General features: G+C 37.8%; 1 pseudogene; it reads left to right on the forward strand.

Moving 5' to 3' along the window:
- The window catches only part of LOC130544208 (dnaJ homolog subfamily C member 2-like), a 57,078-nt pseudogene that overhangs the window by 22,798 nt on the left and 12,975 nt on the right, over window positions 1–21,305 (forward strand).

Below are 21,305 nucleotides of genomic sequence, written 5' to 3' on the forward strand. Positions count from 1 at the left end.
TTCCGGTTCTCAGAAACCCACTATCTACAGGCTTCTAAGTAGCTTGTTCATAGTTGGAACTTAAAAAGGTTATGTTATAGTTACTCAGTTACTTCAAAATTCCTTTTCTATACTATATAAGATGCTACTAAGCTTTTAGCAACAATAAATTTTATTTTATTTATTTTATTTTTTCTTATGGGAAGCTAGGCAAAACTACCAAGGAAGTATTAAAACCCATAAAATTATTATTATTGAGAACAATCACTTGATATTATGTGGCCACAAAGACATTAAGCCATATTCCACATTTCTACAAAGTCCCCTGAAGTATGGCACAGTCCTATAATCAATGTTATATGAGTAAATTTATTTTAAAATCTTAGTGGATTTGAAACATATAAAATAATAATACATTTTAAATGAGGTCAGAAGATTTTCTGAAGTTTTCCCCCAAATTTTTTTGAGGGTAACTTTCTTGGCCAATATGAGAATTTATGAGGCCCTGATAATTTGTCTTAAAATATATTTTATAAAAAATTTTAGGCTCTTTAGAAAGAGAAATTGCTTTGAAATGCTAATTACCCCGACCCCTCCTTGGTTTCTATTGCATTTGTCATCTTATTATCTTAAGACATGTTGGTAAAAAGCTGATATGGAAGGGCTTTGAAACAAGAAGAAAGTCTTTCCAGCCTTGAATTAAGGTAATTTTAAGTATCAAATCTGCAGACATCCAGGGGTTGTTCAAGAACAAAGCTTCATCTGTCGCCTGTTCTTATGCATTTTAATGTACTGTACACTAAGACTCAAGAAAAAAAAGGTTTAACAAGCTTCTGACTTTTGATTGAAACTCTTTTGCAGGGTCTTTCACAAAAACATTTTATAACCCAGAGAGTTAAGTAAGGATTTTTGAATTTTTAAAATATTATTATTATTATTTATTATTAATTTTTTTAGAAGAGTGAGCCAGGCTTTGAAAAGCATTCTTCTAGAAACCTAAAGCTTTGCTGATTGCTTCCAGGTTTTGATATATTTCTGAGGCTAACAGGTTACCACAGTAGGGGGCATCAAAGAGATGGTAAGTTTGCACCTAGAAAATAATTCTATTTTTGTATTGAAATTGAATTTGCCTTTATAGATAGAATAAATTTACATTTCAAATAGCAAAGGAAATTCTGCAAAGGACTCCTACAACATCCAGACCCAAGTTATCTATAGTCTACCACCTTCAGTAACTTCTTTGCCAATTATCCTGGATCTGCAGAGAAATTCTTATAAGGGCATTTTAAACACCATGAGGAATGCATGATTAACTTTTATAGAAAAGCAATCTAGAATATAAGAACTATAGGTTATTTGTCCAAAATGCCTTTTTTTTGAAAAGCAGGGACTGTGGGGTCATCAAGATAAATAGAAACCTAGTAAACAGAAATGGGAGATACTGTGAGTGACAGGAATTCAAGCTGAGTGAGGTGTGCCCAAAGCCCAGGGTTCTACTTGGTGGCCAGATGGTGGTGGGGAGATGCCCTTTCACCCTACCCAGGTGAGCCAGGTGCCTGTCATCCTCAAAGAGGCTGTCAAGATTAAATTTACCTTGTCACTCTTCCCTGTTTTCATTAATCAACATTTAAGTTTCCTGTCCTTGACCTAGTCTTAAACTTTGCTTCCTACCTGTTTCCAAATCATTTCACTGCATTTCTAGGAACTTCTAGTCCACAGATTAAACAAATCCTCTGATTATCTCAAGCTATGACTGAGAACTCACCTTCAAATCTTGCCTTAACTGAAACCTGATTCTCTGCTGGAGATAACCTCCTCCATGGGCATTTCCAATAGTGGCTATTCTTACACGCAGTTATAAAGGAAGACATTTTATCAATGGGACCCCCTCCTTCTGGCAAATATTTAAAGGTCGCCTCTTCCCTGATTCTCTTAGCACGCATAGCCTGACCCTGCTCAGCACTATCTATGAGGTTCAGCTAGCCTACCAGAAGGGTGTATTCCCTCCTTCCTCCTCTTCCCCCTCCCCCTCCACCCCCTACTGTTCTTCCTCTTTTTTCTCCTCCTTCTTGTCTTGTCCTTGTTCTTGTCCTTGTTCTGCTGCTGCTGCTTCTGCTTCTTCTGCCTTTTCTGTTTCTTCTTTTGGCTGCCAAGAGGCATGTAGTTCTTGGTGAGTACATTTAATTGGTAAAGTTTTAGTAAGTTTAAATGATGTTTAATAAGAAAAGTTCATATTTTGATCTTCACATCACCTTTCATTTTTGACAATATAAAAAAGTTTTTTATATTAAACTGTGAGTATGTAGGAGAAAGGAAACAATTTTTAAAATGTTTCTTTTTGTATGTTAATCAACTACCTTATGGATTTTTCTTTTTTTGGTTTATATATTATTTGCCTGGAGTTAATTGTTTTCTTAAGTACTATTCAGTGAAGGCTTGTACAATTATTGATGGATTTAGGCTGTCTTTTCCAAGTTTTGCTCCCTAAATCAGACTCTTTAACCCCTTTGAGTTGCCATGCTACCATGCTGATGTGACAATTACTTAAAGAAGCATTTTCGGGTCCTTGGAGGGATTCTGATCAATGCTTTCTCTGAGATCTGGCAAAAGTATTTTACTTCCTTTTGCAACAAAGACATGTAATATTGTTTATAATAAGTTTGAAAAGATTACTTGAATGGAGGCTGCCTATTCTCACATTTCCATAGGGAAAGGTCCTGGAGCAACCAACATTCTTCTAGCACAATGTTCTAGACCTTTTCTTTTTCTTTTTTTTTTTTTAAGGTTTTATTTGTTATTTATTTATTTTTGTTTTATTTTTTAAAAAGATTTTATTTATTTATTTGACAGAGAGAGACAGCCAGCGAGAGAGGGAACACAAGCAGGGGAGTGGGATAGGAAGAAGCAGGCTCCTAGCAGAGGAGCCTGATGTGGGACTCAATCCCAGAACGCTGGGATCACACCCTGAGCCGAAGACAGATGCTTGACTGACTGAGCCACCCAGGCACTCCTCTAGACCTTTTCTTTCCCGTCCTTATGTGGCAATCCTACTTTCTTTGGAATTGATACTCTGACTATCCTCACTGCTGGTATCTTCACATCTGGAGGTTATTACCCTCATTCTTGAAGATTTTGGCTCCTGTCTTCTCTTCTTAACACCGGCTCTCATCCTAGATGCTCTATCCAATACCAAAGCCTCAAAGTTCTTTGATAGCTTTGACCCCATTAACCCATCCCTCCAATTTATTTTAGCAAATTACTTGCCCCTTGGAATGACTTCACATTTATCATAGCTGTGGGAAGAAAGGAAAGTGCAGTAGACTGAAATTTTTGTGGGCCCTAATGAACCATGCTAGTATTTATGACCTGTATACCTTCTTGCCTTGACTCTGAGCTGACTGTACGACCCGCATGGAACAATTACATCAGTTCCAGTCCTAAAGCTTAAGAGGTCCTGAGAGCTCTCACTTTGCACTCTTGGAGAAGCCATCTGCCATGCTGTAAGTAGCTCAAACTAACCTTTTGGAGAGACCATATAGAGTATAATTAGGGCCCTGGGAAACAGCCCCAGCTCAGCTAAAACCCAGCACCATGTGAGCAGTGTTATTTTGGACCGTTTAGCATCCCAGGACCCCAGGAGATACCTGTGAAGTAGAATAACCACCTGGTCAATCCATACCTTGTAAGAAATAATAATCTGTTATGATTTTAAGCCTCTAAATTTTGTGGGTAGTTTGTTATGAAGCAGCAGATAATGGAAACACAAAGTATTTTCTCTCCCCACATTCCCATCCTGGGCCATAGAGGAGGAACATATATGGCCTCTCTTCTAGTCCCTTGGGTGTAATTCCCAAGAGTGGCTAATATAATTGTGAAGATTTTTCCCATAGCTAGTTGAATAGTGTTCCTCCCCAAAATTTGTGTCCTTCCAAAAACCTCAGAATTTAGGCATATGGTAATTAGTTAAGGATTTTGGAGCAAATCATCTTGGATTTAGAGTAGGCTCTAAATCTAATGACTATTATTTTTATATTAGAAAGGAGAGGAAGATTTGGACACACAGAGACACAAAGGAGACAATGTGAAGATGGAGACAGAGATTGGAATAATGGGTCTACAAACCAAGGACTGCTAGGAGCCACCAGAAGCTGGAAGAAGCAAGAGTGTTTCCCTCCTAGAAATGTTGGCATCTTGATTTTGGATTTCTCTCTGTCAGTACTGTGAGAGAATAGATTTCTGTTGTTTTAAGCCACCCAGTTTGTGGTAATTTGTTATAGTAGGCCTACAAAATGAATATGTTGACATTCACTGTTGGGTGAAATCATTGCATTGAAAGGAAATGGGTGACCACAATTCTTGAATCCATCTGTACCTGGATGGACGCAACAGGCCCAAATCCTTAATCCATGCATCTGATTAGAAAAGTGGACTTAGAGTCTCTTCTGCAAACCCTGTCGTATCTCTGACTCGCAGGAACTTTTTCCTTCCCAGTGCTACTTCAGATGGTTAAGTGTGTCTACCTGTTCTCTGCCAATCCAGGATCCTCCTATCTCTTTTGATATAAGGTAGTTCAGTTCAACTGTAGTGTTTCCAATTAGCACCAGACAGCAACTAACTTACTTTTGAAAAATGTTAGTGCTGCCAAGGGACCTAATTATAGACAAGGGACATATGTTAAGGGACATAATTTAAGAGTTTGTAGGGCAGTTTGCACAGGATAAATCCAGCATAATATTTGTATTCACCCCACATTATGCAACTTGCTTTGCCAATGAACTATGAGCTGAAGTAACATGTATCCCCTCAAAAGTAGAAGCTTTGAGAACTACATGTGAATCATCATAATATCTTTTTCCTGTTTTTGCATTCATAGAATCACATGTCAAGATGACTTCCATCAGCACTGGTCCTTGAATGTCTATAATGAATAAATTTCCCTTAGTGCTCTCTCTATAGTAAATATGTAGTGTGAATGAGAAGCAATGTTTTTTTTTTTTTAATTACTGAGATTTTCAGATTGTTTGTTGCCTCAGCATAACCTGGCCTATCCTGTCTATTTCAAACAATATCAGTAAATTCAGTGAGCATCTCAAATTATACTCTTCTTTTCTTGTTCTAACACCTTCAGAATTCATTTTCACACTTACTCTCTAGATTTCTGCATAGCCTAAGATAGCAAAATCTTATAATTATTAGGAACTGTAATCCTTCTCTTCTTGTTTTAAATTTGCAGTTAGCTCTCAGGGGATCTCTGGGGGTGCCAGATACTGTCTAATGCAAACTCAGCATCATCCCTGCCCTTATAAGGATTCCCCTGCATTACAGTGGCCAGAAGTCTGGAACCTACATTTCCCAGATTCCCTTGTCATCAGGGTTTTGGTTTTGATTCTTCCAATAAGAGTTATTCCTGCTAGATTTTGGAAGGTGGAAGACAGCAGAAATCATTATTGCTCAATCTTAACAGGCAGGCATGTAGTCTTCAAAGACATCAGGCGTGAGATTTTCCAGTGGTTTCTAGGCTTTCTACTGAGCACCATCTGTTTTGGTGCAACAGGCTGTTGAGATCATTGGTGGCAGTTTCCTGTGATTCCTGAAACTTTGATTTCCAGATATAACTGATGACTTTCCCTGTCCATCGCTCTCTTCAGCACTTCCAAAGGTTTTTTAAACATCTAATCCCTTTTACTAAATATTTTCCTGCCTGAAAAGCAGTGGCTTCCGTTTTCCTGACCATAGACTTACAGACTATGGTCTGACTCTAGTTATTATTTAGGCATAGACACCAATCAAACAGAGCAGATCCCAAACTAATCAAAATAGATTCTAGTTACAAACAACCAGTTCAGCTTCACTGGTGGTACCAGCCGAATGTCAGCTCTGGTTAAGGAATTGGAGAGAAGTGTATATGAGAGAGGCATGAAATACATTGCTCTCCTTTCAGACAAGTCTTCACAGTTTAAAGTAACAGCTTCATCTGATAGGTAAGAGGTAGCTGCGTTGCTAGTGTGGTGTAATCAATATGTATGATCTTTGTCCCGAGTATCCAGCGCAGAGTTCCTAAGACACTTGGAATTTCTTGAGTGATAGGATCGTCTTTTATCACTCATTAAGAAGTCCTTTTGAGCACATTTGAGTTTATGCTAATGAGACAACTTAGGGTGGGGCCCCCAGATAACCTTGGGATGGAGCTGGTCACCAGAAAGACCAAGTGATTGGAGTATTGGAACTTTCAGACCCACCCACTGACCTCCAGGAAGGGGAAGGGAAAGGCAGCTATAGATAAAGTGCTGTAAAAACTAGTGAACAATAAGAGTTGATGAACTTCTGGGTTGACAAATGCCTGGAAATGGGGGAAAGTGGAGAGCCCAAACAGCAAGGAAGCTCTGCACCCTTCCCACAAACCTTGCTCTATGCATCTCTTCCATCTGGCTGTTCCTGAGTTCTATCCTTTTATAATAACTGGTAATTCAGTAAGGACAATGTTTCTCTGAGTTCTTTGAGCCACTCTAGTAAATTAATCAAACCCAAAATGAGGGTTGTGGGAACCTCCAATCTATCGCTGGTTGGTCAGAAGCACAGGAACCTGGACTTCCAATTGGCATCTGAAGTGGGGGCCATTCTAGTGGGACTCAGCCCTTAATCTGCGGGATCTGATGGTATCTCCAGGTAGACAGTGTCAGAATTGAGTTAAATTTGTGGGACACCAATTCATTAAAAACTAAAGATTGCTTTCTGTTGGATAAAAACAACATTATTCCAGTAAGAGAGATTCGATGGGAGTGGGAACTGAAGGTGTTCCAAATCATTTTATATACTCCAATTCTAATTACTGGATCCCAGTCTTTCTTGATCAGTGCCCTTTCTTGCACACCAGACAGATAACAGCAAGACTGTAGATTTAATGGTCCTGTAATTCAGTAAGTTTGGAGGTCAGACTTTGAATTTATTTTTCAGCTATCTCAATGTTTTGGTATTAGAAAAGCAGATATGTTAGCAAAATCTAGAAAGTCCACAGGTTTCAGACTGTGACATAAGTAAAAAATTTAGGAATCTGAACATTCTCTTACTTTAAGCTTTCTGGGGCCATTAGAAAAGCTACCCTATGTCATAGTCCTTGAATTCCTCATAATTTTTCTGTGTCCTATGGCAATAGCCATTTAATTGCCAATGCCTTCAAAAAGCACTTGATTTCAGATAGTCATGACAGGTGGTAATTTAATTAGCTCTTTGGAGACTATGTTCCATGGACTATCACTTAATACTAACTGAGTTTTCTACACCTTCAGATTCAATCATTCCTTATAACTAACCCATGTATCACCTCTTCTTTCCCCTGAAGGTATATTGCCTACAACTGTATCTTTTCAATATCTCTGTCATATCCTCAGTTGCAAGTTTCAGAAACTGGAAGTTCTAAGAAAAGGAATATATTGAAACTATGTCAGGTGGCTCACAACATCACTAGATATGCTAGAGAACCAGGCTAAAGAGATTGGTGCAAGGCATCCCAGACACCTGCATCCAGGATCATATCAGTCATCACTGACCACTGGGCACTTCAACTTGTGCCACCACCAAACTTGCATCTTGTGGTCCAAGATGACCCTTCCAGCTCATTTCATCACATATACATTTAGATAAGCAGGAAGGAATACGACGAAGTAGAGGGATAGCCCTTTCCTTCAAAGCAAGTTCTGGAAATGGAACACATAACTTCTGTTCATATCCCATTCATCAGAATGTCACATGACCATACCCAGCAAAAAAAAAAAAAGTACCATGAAAAGTGATTTCCTCTGGGAAACACCATATGTCCAGCTAAAATTTTGAGGTCTTATTACTCCAGAAAGAAGGGAAGAATACATAGCAAAGGACAATTTTCTCTACCAAGGTAACTTTGTGGAAATAAGAGTACACAAAGAAGTATTCTAGCCAAATGAAATTTGTAGCAGAATAAAATTTCAAAATCAAAAAGACATGAAACATAATAAAGTCTAGTGTTTAATTCAGTAAAGCATGTGTATAAGTCAAAATGATGCTGGTTATATGGCTAAGAACTATAATGAAATTGTTAAGAAAGGACTCTTTATTTTATTTTTAATTTTTTTAGAGAGAGAGCAAGAGCATGTGCACAAGCTTGAGTGGGGTATGGGGAGAGGGGAAAGGCAGAGGGAGGGGAAGAGCAATAATCTTAGGCAGACTCCATGCTTAACACAGAGCCAGTGCAGGGCTCAATCTCACAACCCTGAGATCATGACCTGAGCCAAAACCAAGAGTCGCATGCTTAACCAACCGAGCCACCCAGGACCCTAAAAAGGACTCTTTAAATAGAAAAGCCATATCCCTGATTATCCTTTACTTAGGGTTATCACTTGTTAATATGAAATATATGATTTTTTTTCCTTATAAAAATGAACTAAGGGTCTCTTCAGAGAACAGGTGAGAGACAAAGTTATTTTTGAATTTCGTATTAACAGAGAAATATAAATACAAATGCTTATAAAGGTTTAAAAGAAACTATTAGAGAGTTTTTTGTTAAACTCAATATTGCCAGAAGGAGTAAAGAGAACAGTGAAAACAGGCAATTCATCAAAATAAAGGAAAGGGGCAGGGAGGAAAACAATAAGAATACATAATAAACATTATGAGTTTATTAAGGAGTCTCAGCTTTTGGGACGGTAGGTAAAGTGAAATGATTAAGCTTGGGGGCACTGAGATCAGATTTAATGGTTTCACCACTTACCAGCTGTATGACTAAGACAAATTGCTTAAACTCTCTGGGCTTCAACTTCTTTTCTTTATAAAGGGAACATTGCCTCATGGAGGTTGTTGTGAGGTTTAAACAGAGTTACTATATGTAAAGTGCTTAATACAGTGCCTAGCACTTGGGAAGTGCTCAAACAATGTTAGTTATTGTGGTAGACTGTGACACTGGTAGCCTGTAGTTAACCATATTTCCTGGTATTTGAGTCCTTGTACAACCCCCTCCCACACTGACCCTAGGCTTTGCCCTGTGACTTGCTTTGGCCAATGGGAAATTTGTAAGCATGATGTAGGCAGAGGCTTCACAGATGCTTTACATCTTGGGCTCCCTCACAGCTGTGATGCTGTGATGAAGTTCAGACTGTCTTGTTGGAAAGTAAGGTCACATGAACAGACCCTGCAGGATGAAATACCACCTGGAGGAGAACTGAGGCACCAGGCCAAGCCCCTGCTGAATGCAACAATGTGTGCCCTCATTGGACGCTATGTAGAGTAGAACAGCCCAGTTGACCTGTAGAGTCATGAGAAATAATCATTATTATTTTAAACTACTGTCTTGGGGTGATTTGTTATATAGCAATGGATAACTAAACTGGTTACTATTCTCAAGATGAAAACATTTTTCTTTTTTTTCCTAATAATCCCCCATTTGTGTTATATCAACTGCCCTCCCCCCTGGGTGAGGAGGGGAGGACCAGTGCTGGATGAGATTCCTGTCTTCTGTTGTCACTGCTTCTCTGGTGATGTGAACTGGCTGTGCTTCATGCCCTCTGTTCACGGGTGTCCAAAAGCTGGCCTTTTCATGGAACATGAGTGATTTCTTCAGGGTGCCCAAAGAAAGAGCCACATACCACACCCCATTGCATATTCCTTGAGAGCAAGATCTGACTCATGGTTGACTTATTTTCCCTCCCTCATTTCTACAAAGTTGCCCCACAGGCACCTTCCCCTGGCTTCCCTTAGCCCAAATAAGAGAAAACGTGCAGAACAGATAGCTCAAGACCACCCATTTCTGGCTATTTCCAATGCTTTTATTTTATATTTATTCTTGAAAAATAGTGTTGTTAATTCTATTTATCTCTCACATCTATTTTTGTTATCAATACCATGTATTTTAATTCTACATATATTTTAACCTCAACAAGATATTTTCATTGTTTAGTCAACATTCATTTAGTTTTAACCATATATCTACCCTTTCTTTTTTCACTATACCTTGTATTACTGAGCTTAAATCAGGGATCAGTTTCTTTGCCTGAGGAACTGTTTCAGTGTTACTTTTGGTGTAGGTCTACTGGCATTAAATTCCCCCAAGTTTTTATGTGTCTGAAATTGTCTTTATTTCACCTTTACTTTTGAAAGATATTTTAACTGGATGTAACTTTCTGGGTTGACTGTTACTTTCTTGCTTAAATTTGAAATTTTTTTTCCATTGTCTTCTGACTTCCATATTTTCTTTTGAGGAGTCAGCTATCAGTTTTTATTGTTACTCCTGTAAAATTATGCATCTCTCCCTTTTCCTCTGCTTTAAGGTTTATTCCTTTTTCTTTAATTTTTAACAATTTTACTCTGATGTGTCTAGATATTATTTTCCTTACATTTGTTCTACTTGAGGTTTTTCAAGCTTTTTGGATTGGTGGCTTATTGTTTTTTCACCAATTTTGGAAAATTCTCGGACAGTATCTTTTCAAATACAATTTTGCCCATTCACTTTCTCCTTTCCTTTGGGATTGCATATTTTGATTGTTTTACCATGCCTTACGAGTCCATTTTATAATTCTCTTTATTTTCCATTCTTTTTATCTGCTTTAATCTGTATAATTTCTTTTGACCTATTTTCCAGTTCACTAATCATCTCTTCTGTTGTGTCTAATTTGTTTTAAATCCTACATATTGAGTACTTCATTTCTGAAACTTTATTTTTAATTTCTAGGATTTCTACTTGATTTATTTTTACATGTCTTCAGGTCTCTAATAAAATTCTCCATATTTTCACTTGTTTTCTGCATCATTCCCTTGATATTTTTGAATATATTAAGTTATTTTAACTTATAAGACTGACAACTTCAAAAAAAGATTCATCTGAGTATCTATTTCTACTGTCCTTTTTTATTTTGCTTTTTAATCATTTGGTTCAGTACATTTTTATTTAATACTGGACATTGTGTATGAAACTTTCTGAGGCATTGGATGATGTTATCCTCCTTCAAAGAGGATTAAATTTTCTTCTTGCCCTCATTTAAGTAGAGCAGGCTTTGAGATGGTTGGAGGCTGGGCTTAAAGCTTTATTAGGGATGGTATATTACTGCTGTAGCCTTTATTTATTTATTTATTTTAATATTTTATTTATTTATTTGACAGAGAGAGACAGCCTGCGAGAGAGGGAACACAAGCAGGTGGAGTGGGAGAGGAAGAAGCAGGCTCCCAGCAGAGGAGCCTGACATGGGGCTAGATCCCAGGACTCCGGGATCACGCCCTGAGCCGAAGGCAGATGCTTAACGACTGCGCCACCCAGGCGCCCCGGCTGCTGTAGCCTTTAAACTAGGGTATAGTCATTCAGAAATCTCTACTTGAAAACTGACATATTGTCCAGAATTCCTTCTCCATTTTGGGCTCTGAACTCCTATTTTTGTCTGTTTAGCCACATATGACTGCCTTAATCTCTGTATATCTTTTAAACACCTTAAAAAATTTGAGGGGGGTGTGTGTGTGTTTGTTTTGTTTTGGGTTTTGTTGTTGTTGTTTATTTCTTTTGTTTACGGTTCTTCTTCCTTACCTCATTACCCAAAGACTTAGGATTCAGAGAAATTCTTTGAGGCAAAATCTTTGTGGAATGTTATATTCATTTCTCTGTGATTCTCTTCTCTCTGAGGTCCTGGCTGCTGTACTTGTTTTGAATGCTAATTTTTGTCTTTCTGTCCTCATCAGATCGCTAAAAGCTGTCGACCACTGTTTTATGCTGTGTCCCTATCTCCCAGTTAGGAAATGGCAAATTCCCTGAGGGGAAAATTGGTGGAGAATGTCTGGTTTATTCCAGTTTGTTTCCCTTGCCTCTATAATCTTGACTTTCCTGGCCTGGCTACTTGGCTGCTTTTCAGTATCTTTAAATGACTGACTTTTTGTTTTTGTATTTTATGTAGCTTTATAGTTGTTCTTTTTAAGAGCTTCTCTTAAAAATCTTAATGTTAGACTTAAAAAGTAAAAGTCTAAAGCCTCTACAGCCTTTTAAGGTTAAAAAATCCATAACATTTCCAACTGCTACCTTTTAGACTCTTTAAGTTTTTAGCATCCTCTGGTTACACCAAATAAGAAATGGCTTTCCAAGTTCTTCTTAAAGCATCTCTTCTGTTCTCTTTACTTGTGACATACTCATATAAGTGTCCATTATGTATCTATTTTTTCCACTGCATGCATCCCAATAGAAGAGTGTTCGAATAGCACCAAAACAAAAGCTGCCAAATAGATGAGTTGAGAGGGAGAAATACAGTTCTTGCTTAAATAAATAATGTTGAATGAAATTCTCACTTTTTGCTTATTGAGAATCGAGGTAGTAGTCTGCATCAGTGCATTTTTGTTCTTGAAGTAAATAACTCCCTCTGCTCCTACTTTCTACAGCCCTTAGGTAGTGGCTTATTGTAATAGTGACTTCTTCAACTGCAATTGATACATCACTGCATTTTCCCCTTTCTAGTACTAATTTTTAACAGCTTTTTTTAATGATTTGGCATCAATATGATTATCCACAATTCACTGACAATGTTTGTCTTGTTCTAGGCACTGAGCATGCAGTGGTAAGCAAACAGACACATGGTTATTCTGTCATAAAAATGACATGCCTCAGAGGGATGATACAGGTAGAACTTAACCACTCTTTATCCTGAATATTGCCAGGCTGTTGCACTGTCTTGATTCACAATTGGGCTATCTTCTCCTTCACTGATGCTTCTGAAATTGTGTAGTTTGTAGGGCTGAGTGCTTCCACACTGCATGCTGTTATTCTGTTTTTGGTGGTGATAATGTTGTCTTCCTTCTTGTCGCATCTACCTTCTCCATGGTAACTTCTTGAAGCTGCCAGAATGATGTAACTTTTTTCCTCTTCCTTTCTTTCAGCCACTCCTGCACAGTTGCCAAGGGAAACCAGATAAGTATTAAGTGTAATAATAATTTAAATATTCTCTGTTTGAATAGAGATAAAGTGCATGGCTTTAATGACATCTATTTCAAAGTAGCTTCAGGCTTTTGCTGCATTTACTTTAGGTTTTTTTTTATTATGCTCACAGGTGTTTCAGAGTTGAGGTACCTGGAAGTCTAAGTACCAGATAAATAGGGTAATGTCTATAAGGAGAAAGTCTAGACAATGTTGTTGGGGAAATGGGGGTGGGGGTAAGGGCCTATTTGAGATTGTCCTAATTTTTTAAAAAAAGACTCTAATATGAATGAGTAAGGGATGGTCTATAGGTATTTTTTTTAAAGATTGTATTTATTTATTTGACAGAGATAGAGACAGCCAGCAAGAGAGGGAACACAAGCAGGGGGAATGGGAGAGGAAGAAGCAGGCTCATAGTGGAGGAGCCTGATGTGGGGCTCGATCCCAGAACGCCGGGATCACGCCCTGAGCCGAAGGCAGACGCTTAACCGCTGTGCCACCCAGGCGCCCCAGTCTATAGGTATTTTTAACTCCTTCTTAGCAGCTCCTGCTCCAGGTGGGAAAGAAAGGCCACTCCCTGGATAAAGTTGGCTAACTTTATCTTGCCTATTTCCCCTCTTCAATAAACTGGTCAATCTATGCTCAGCTTCTCAAATTCTTACTATCTTTATCTCTACAGTTTTGATAGGCTCTGTCACATTGTGACCTTTATGAACTAGTTTATTCCCCAAACCAACCATTCTGTTCTCTGCTTTGTGTTGTTGGATGCTGCAAACCACAGTTTTTGCTTTGCCAGCTGCCCCCATAGGCTTTGACAATAGTGATTCCTCACATTGACAATGACAAGTGATTGCACTGTTTGGTTTCTGTTTGTAGTTTTCCATTATATCAATACTGGAAACCCAGAGATATAACACTACCTGACCAGTGTGCTTCCTCAGAGGATTAAGTACCAGCTCCTCAGGGCTCCTCCTCCAAGACTCTACATTTTAATAATACCAATGTCTTCATTTTCTGTCTTCTTACAGTTCTAAGACTGGTACTTGCTTCCTGAGGCTACTATCTTTGTGATACCTTGGCTTCCATGTTTGCCTTTTCAGTTCCCTATACATGACTAACAATTGTTTGGATTAAATCCTCTTTGTTGAAATAATTTATGTAGTTTTTCTTTTTTCTGAACTTGATCCTGACTATCCATATGTGCCATTTTATTTCTTTCATAAGAAGTACCATAGGTTTATGACACACTAAAAGTATAGAGAGGATGGCCAACATTTATATCAATCAGCCCATAATTCCTGGATTCCAGGTGAGGAACATATGCTGTAGCAAAAGGCTATTCAGATAGGAACAGGGTGATGTGTAGTCACTGATTTCTAAAACACAGAAATTTCTAGTAAAACAATCAGCATAATACAGAAAACTGATGAAAGGGTGGAGAATGAGGTTTGTTACCACTCAACTGAGCTTTATTTTTGGTTCTCCAAGATAATTGAGTGTTTCCAATGGATGAGGCTTGGGATCTCTGCTGAAGTAATCTGCAGCTTGACTCTCATGGTAATTTTACTTAACACTTGTCACAAGGATTATTAAGTAATTTTTTGAGTATTTAAAAAATTTTTAAAAAGATTTTATTATTTATGCATTTGAGAGAGTGAGAGAGAGAGAGCACAAGTGGGAGAGTGGCAGCGAGAGAGGGAGAGGCAGACTCCCTGCTGAGCAGGGAGCCCAATGTGGGGCTCAATCCCAGGACCCTGAGAGCATGACCTGAGCCGAAAGCAGATGCTTAACCCACTGAGCCACCCAGACACCCCTAGTTATTTGAGTATTTTTTTTTAATGTTTATTTACCCATTTGGGCTGCTTCTTAAGGACAGGGACTATGTCTGTTTTATTTCTTTCTCTATTTCTATTTATAGCACAGTGCCTGGCAGAAAGGTGCTCAGAAAATTTGTCAAAGGAGAAACAGGAGGAAAAAAGATAATTTAAATCTAAAGATCACATGCACAGAATGCACAATATGTCCCTTTTTGGAAGTCATCAACTGGTCTAGATGCCCAGGACATCATTCTCCTCTATTTCCTCCTATTTTATTGTCGAAGGCTGTCCATCAATCAGGGATATCATTTAGTTGGTGCATATCAGCTGTTGTCATTCTACTTCCCCTTTCTAGTAAACCCATAGTAAATGAGGACATCAAGATTTCTGGTTCAGAAAAAATAATAAGCTTGAAAACCTTTCTGCTAAAACACCTAGAAATGCTGGATGAGGCTTGGGATCTCTGTGTTCGGTCCTGCTTTTTCCCCCAGATTATCTATTCTGATATTCCCTGCCCTCCTTTTTTGATGTATTTAGTCCATTAACATTTAATGTAATGAGAGATATGGCTTGATTTAATCTGATTTTTCATATTTTTTTCCTATTTGTCTCCACTCCTTTTTGTTTTGTTTTGCTCTTTCCTCACTTTCTACCTCCTTCAAAATTTTGTTTTTATTTATTAGATTTTTAGTACTAATTTCTAGTTGTTTACTCCAGAGGTTATAATATACATCATTAACTTTTCAGTATACTTGGATTTAATGTTTTGTGTCTTACAATGTGTAAATCTTCATTTGTATAGGACAATTTAACCCTCTATCTGCCATCCTTTAGCTTTAGTTGTCATATGTATTACGTCTACATTCATTATAATCTCCAAAAGTAATTCTATAATTTTTGCTTTAAACAATTATGTTTATTTTAAATAAAATAGGAGAAATAGTCATATATACTTATCCAGTATTTACCATTCTTGATGGCTCTAATTCATTCCTGAAGATCTGAGCTCCTCTTTTGTGTCATTTCCCTGTAGTTTGATGAATTCCCTTCAACATTTCTGATAGTACACTTCTGGTAGTAATGAAATCTCCTAGTTTACCTTTATTTAAAAACTTTTTTAGTTTTCTTTCATTCTCATAAGATATATTTGCTAGTTACAGCATGCTGAATTGATAGTATTATTCTTCAAGGACTTGAAAAATATCGTTCACTCTTTTCTGGCCCCCATAGCTTTTGAAGAAAAGTCCAAAGCCATTGAATATTTTTTCCTCTTATATGTAACATTTCTTCCAGGTGCTTTCACAATTTTCTCTTTACTTTTGGTTCAACAGTATGTCAGTTATCTATTGCTGTGTAACAAATTACTCTAAAACTTAACAGCTAAAATAATACACATTTATTCTCTTACAGTTTCTGTGGGTCAGGAATTCAGAATCTGGACACAGCTTTCTCAGTGCTCTGGTATTGGTCTCTTATGGGTTAATCACAGTTTTCTCAGGCTTGATTGTGAAGAATGTACGCATAGCTCAAGTGCAAGGTTTTGCCAAGATTCGGTTTCTTATGGGCTGTTGGCCAGATGCCTCAGTTTCTCATGAGCTATTGACCAGAGGTTTCCCTCAGTTCCTTGCCACATGTTCCTCTCCCTAGAATATCTCACAGTGTGGTAGTCTGTTTAATGAAAGTAAGCAAGCAAGTATGGCAGGGGAAAGAGAGAGACAGAGGGAACTACCAAGAGAAAAGTCACAATTTTGTCATCTAATTATGGAAGTTATAGCCCATAAATTTTCTGTATTTTACTCACCAAAAACAAGTCACAAGGTTCAGCCTGCACTCAAGGAAAGCGATTGCACAAGGGCATGAATATCATGGGGTTGGAGTTATTTGGAACGATTCCAGAAATTGTCTACCAATTTGACTACCATACGTCCAGACATGGTTTTCTTTGTATTTATCTTTTTTAAAGATTTTATTTATTTATTTGAGAGAGAGAGAGAGAGAGAGATTGAGTGGTGGGGAGGGGCAGAGGGAGCTGAGCAGGAAGCCCAATGTGGGACCCAGAGATCATGATCTGAGCCCAAGGCAGACACTTAACTGATTGAGCCACCCAGATGTCCCTATTTTTTTAAGTTGTCTCCATGCCCAACATGGGGCTTGAACTCATGACCCTGAGATCAAGAGTCACATGCTCTACAGACTGAGCCAGCCAGGTGTCCTTGTATTTATTTTTATTGGGGTTTGCTAAGCTTCTTGAATCTGTAAATACATATATTTCATCAAATTTGGGAAGTTTTGTTCCCATAATTTCCTTGCATATTTTTTCTACCCCATTCTCTCTCTTCTCTTTTTTGGGGATTCCAGTTGCCTGTATGTCAGCCTTTTTGATATGTCTCTCAGATTCCTAAGTTTCTGTTAATTTTTTTTCAAAATTTTCTTTCTGTTTTTTCAGATTGCATAATTTCTATTGATCTAACTTGCTCTACTCTCAACTTTGGTTCACTATTAAAGCTATCCAGGGAATTTTTTATTTCAGATACTGTATTTTTTAGTTCTAAAATTCCCATTTAAAATATTTAACAATGTTGTAACCCTTATTAGAAATTCCTTCAAATTTTTAGTATCATAGTACCTCAAACAATGGAAGTGGTCAGACCTCTCACAATCTCTGAAAAAAATGATTACCTAGAAGATACTTAACAAGTGTTTGCTGATTTGGGGGTACCTGGGTGGCTTAGTTGGTTAAGCATCTGCCTTCAGCTCAGGTCATGATCCTGGGGTTCTGAGATTGAGCCCCATGTCATGTTCCCTGCTCAGCAAGGAGTCTGCTTCTCCCTCTCCCTCTGCCCCTGCCCCCAACTTGTGTTTTCTCTCTCTCTCTCTCTCAAATAGATAAATACTTAAAAAAAAACACAAATGTTTGCTGATTTGAATTTAATCACAACAAAGCCAGTGAACTCAACATCAAACAATAGAAAGTCCAGGAAAGGAACAAGAAATACCAGGTATCTTTACTGACTTGTTTTGGGAAGTCAGGCACACTGACTTCAGATAAGTCTGATTAGTAGAGTACCAAGAAAAGGTAGTGTATGTTTTAACTCACAGACAAGGAAGGTTTTAAGTCTGTGTGGCAGACAGATTATAAGATGGCTCTCATGATTTCTGTCAATTGGTATTCACATCTTTGTGTAATCCTCTCCCCTTGAGTGTAGACAGGACTTGTGACTTGCTTCTAACAAATAGAATATGACAAAGGTGATGGACTCCTGTGATTATGTTGTATAAGACTCTGTCTTGCTAGCAGACTCACTTTACAGGCTATTTGCTGGGCTGATGAAGGAAATGGCTTGGTTGGGGAAACCTACATGACAAGGCACCACAGGTGGCTTCCAGCTTCCAGCCAGTAAGAAGCTTGTCTTACAACCACAAAGAACCACAACAGTCGAAATTTATTTAGAAGCAGCTTTTCCCGCAGTTGAGCCTGCACATGAGAACACAGCACAGCTAACACCTTGACTTCAGCCTTGCAGAGGACCCAGTCAAGCCATCCCTAGTCTCCTGACCCACAGAAACTGTGAAATAATAAATGTGTGTTGCTTTAAGTCACTGAATTGGTAGTAATCTGTTATGCAGCAATAGAAAATGAATACAAACTACATTGTTACAGAGTTGTGCTACCTTTTATTTTGTTGACAGTGATTTTCCTAAGTGATTTTCATATTTAATATGCTGCTTGAGTTTTAGGAAATGAAATATTTTGAGAGCAGCAATTTTATAGAGTAATCGTAGGAACAATAGGACTCTGGGGAACCCAAAAGAAAAGCTTTTTTTTTTTTAATGATCTGGTGCCAGCATTTCCACTCTTGGAAATTTGTCCATAGAAATAAAGGCTTATTCAGTGAGGATAAATGCATGATATATATTTTTAATTGCATTGTTGTGGTGGCAAAAGAACCAGAAACAAATTTTTAATAGCTAAATTGCTTTCCAAAAAGGCTGTTAGAATGCACATTTCAAAAAAAAAAAAAAAAAGAAGAAGAATTCCCATTTCCACCAGCAATGTATAAGTACCCTTTTCCCCATGTCTTTTAATGGATTTCTCCTATCCATCCATATTAGTTTGCTAAGGCTGCCATAGCAAAGTACCAGGCGGCTTAAACAAATGAAATTTATTTTCTCACAGTTCTGGAGTCTAGAAGTCTGAAATTAAGATATTGACAGGGCTGGGTTTTTTTCTGGGCCTCTCACCTGGGCTTGTGGATAGCTGTCTTCTACCTATACCTTCTTACAGTCTTCCCTCTGTGTGTTTGTATCCAAATTTTCTCTTATATAGATACAATCATATTGTATTAAGGACCACCCCGATGACTTCATTTTTATTTAATAAGGGCATATATATATGTGCCTGCACTTATCCTTCATGATACTTCATCGTTGTAATATTATCCTATTTTTGTGAAACAATGACAATCTTCCTTTATTTATATGTTTATTTATTTGTATATAATTACACAGAAATGAAAAAAGATATAAAAGATACAATATAGATTGGTAACATTGGATATGTGGGGGTTGGAGGAGGGGATATAGTAAGGAGAGTGGCAGAGATACAGTAAGCAATCAAATAAAAATCAACAACAAAATCTGAAAAAATATGGTATTCATGCATGTATGGATAATACTGTACAATTTATTATTTTAAAAAAATGTTTTTCATTGCCTATATATGATTGTGTAACAAAGAGTTGCAAACTCTCAGGGTACCTGGGTGGCTCAGTCAGTTAAGGGTCTGCCTTCACCTCAGGTCATGATCCCGGAGTCCTGGGATCAAGCCCCACATCAGGCTCCCTGCTCAGCAGGGCATCTGCTTCTCCCTCTGCCCCTCCCCCCGCTTGTGCTTGCACTCTCTCTCGAGCTCTGTCTCTCAAATAACTAAAAAAAAAAAAAAAAAAGAGTTGCTCTCATTGACATAGAGCAATAATCGGATCTTGTACAGCTGGGCTTGACTGGACCAGTAGAGGTTTTGCACAAAGTGGGATCAGTGGGAGGGCTAGGGCAAGCTCTTCTTATGGAATAGCAGAATCTCAAAAGGTCAATAGAAGATATGAAAGGCATCAGCAGACCTAGGCTTGAAACTGGTACATTGTCATTTTTTGGCCAAAGGGAGTGACAAAGTCAAGGGATTGGGAAGTAAGCTGTACTCGCGGAAGTGGGGTTAGGAGAGGGAGTTAATATTTCTAATCAATAATCCAATCTATAGCAGTTATATAAATATATATATTTAGAGTTATGCATTTCTATATGTACATAAAGAATTTTATGAAAGGATGGATCCAAAATTAATGGGAGTTATCTGAACATGGTAGAGTTTGAAATCATGTTTACTTTTTTGTTCTTTTTACTTTATGTTGTGCTTAAATTTTTGCCATGAATACACTTCATTGTACAATCTAACAATAACAATAAAGATATTTTATTGGGGTATAAAGTAATTTACTCAAGTGAAGGGGATAATAGGGGGAGGGGAGAGCAGTCTAAGCAGAGAAAGCCTTCCAGAGTCAAGATAGCATTATACACGGCCATGAATCCTTAAATAACTGAAGTAAAAATTTTCTGACTTTGCCAACTTTATTTTGGTCATTATGCAAAACCACTGATTTTAGTCACATAGATACTCAGTTATAACTTGTTATATCCTAATTTAATTTAATAATTTATACTATATAAGAAAAGAAATTAAAGCAATGGTTCTCAAAAACCTAGCTGATCACTAATCAACCAGAGTGCTTTTCAAATTATATATATTTCAAAGTCCTACTAGTGACTCAGGTCTATGAAGTGAGGGTTAGAAAGCGTTTTCACAAAGCTCCCAGGTAATTTTTATGATCACTCACATTTGGAAACCCTGGGATAAAGCCAATTTTGTAGACTTTGTCCAGTATCCCCTCTCTCACACAGATGATGAAAATGAAAAGAATTAAATTATGTAATTGTCTATGGGCCTTTCAGATGTCCTGACCATCCAGACTAGTTGTTTATATTACTCCCACATCACCAGTACAAACAGCAGTTGCCATGCTCTCCATGTTGCTTGACTGTGTAGAATCGTATTAAAAGTAGCCACTAGATAAGTGAACTTGATCCTAGGGTCAATTTATATACTTGCTGGGGAGACTGATTTACTTTTTAAGTGAAATTGAACAGTTCAAAAGAAATTCTTGCTTAGACTGACTTCCATGCAGAGGGTTTTTTAATAGGGTTGAAAAACTTCCATATAACTAAAAGCACTCTTCCTTAACCTAAAATTGCAACGTTTCTCTCAGACACCCAGGTACTGGCTCAGTGAACCTGGAAGTACATGCCCTAGAAAGGGAATAGAATAATTTCCTGAGGTTTAATTTTTTTAACCTGATTTGGTTCCTTTTATGCTTTGTACTTAACAGCCAGGCTTCGAGGCTGTTTAACCCCCCAAATGGGCAGAGCTCAGGCCCATTGAAACAAGAGGAGATAAACCTATTCTCTGCACTCCGGCTAAGGAAACAGAAAAACAAAAATAAGCACAAACAAACAAACAAACAAATGAAAACACCCCCTGATGTCCAGAA

The sequence above is a fragment of the Ursus arctos genome, unplaced genomic scaffold (genome assembly GCF_023065955.2).
Source record: "Ursus arctos isolate Adak ecotype North America unplaced genomic scaffold, UrsArc2.0 scaffold_2, whole genome shotgun sequence".
Lineage (NCBI taxonomy): Eukaryota > Metazoa > Chordata > Mammalia > Carnivora > Ursidae > Ursus > Ursus arctos.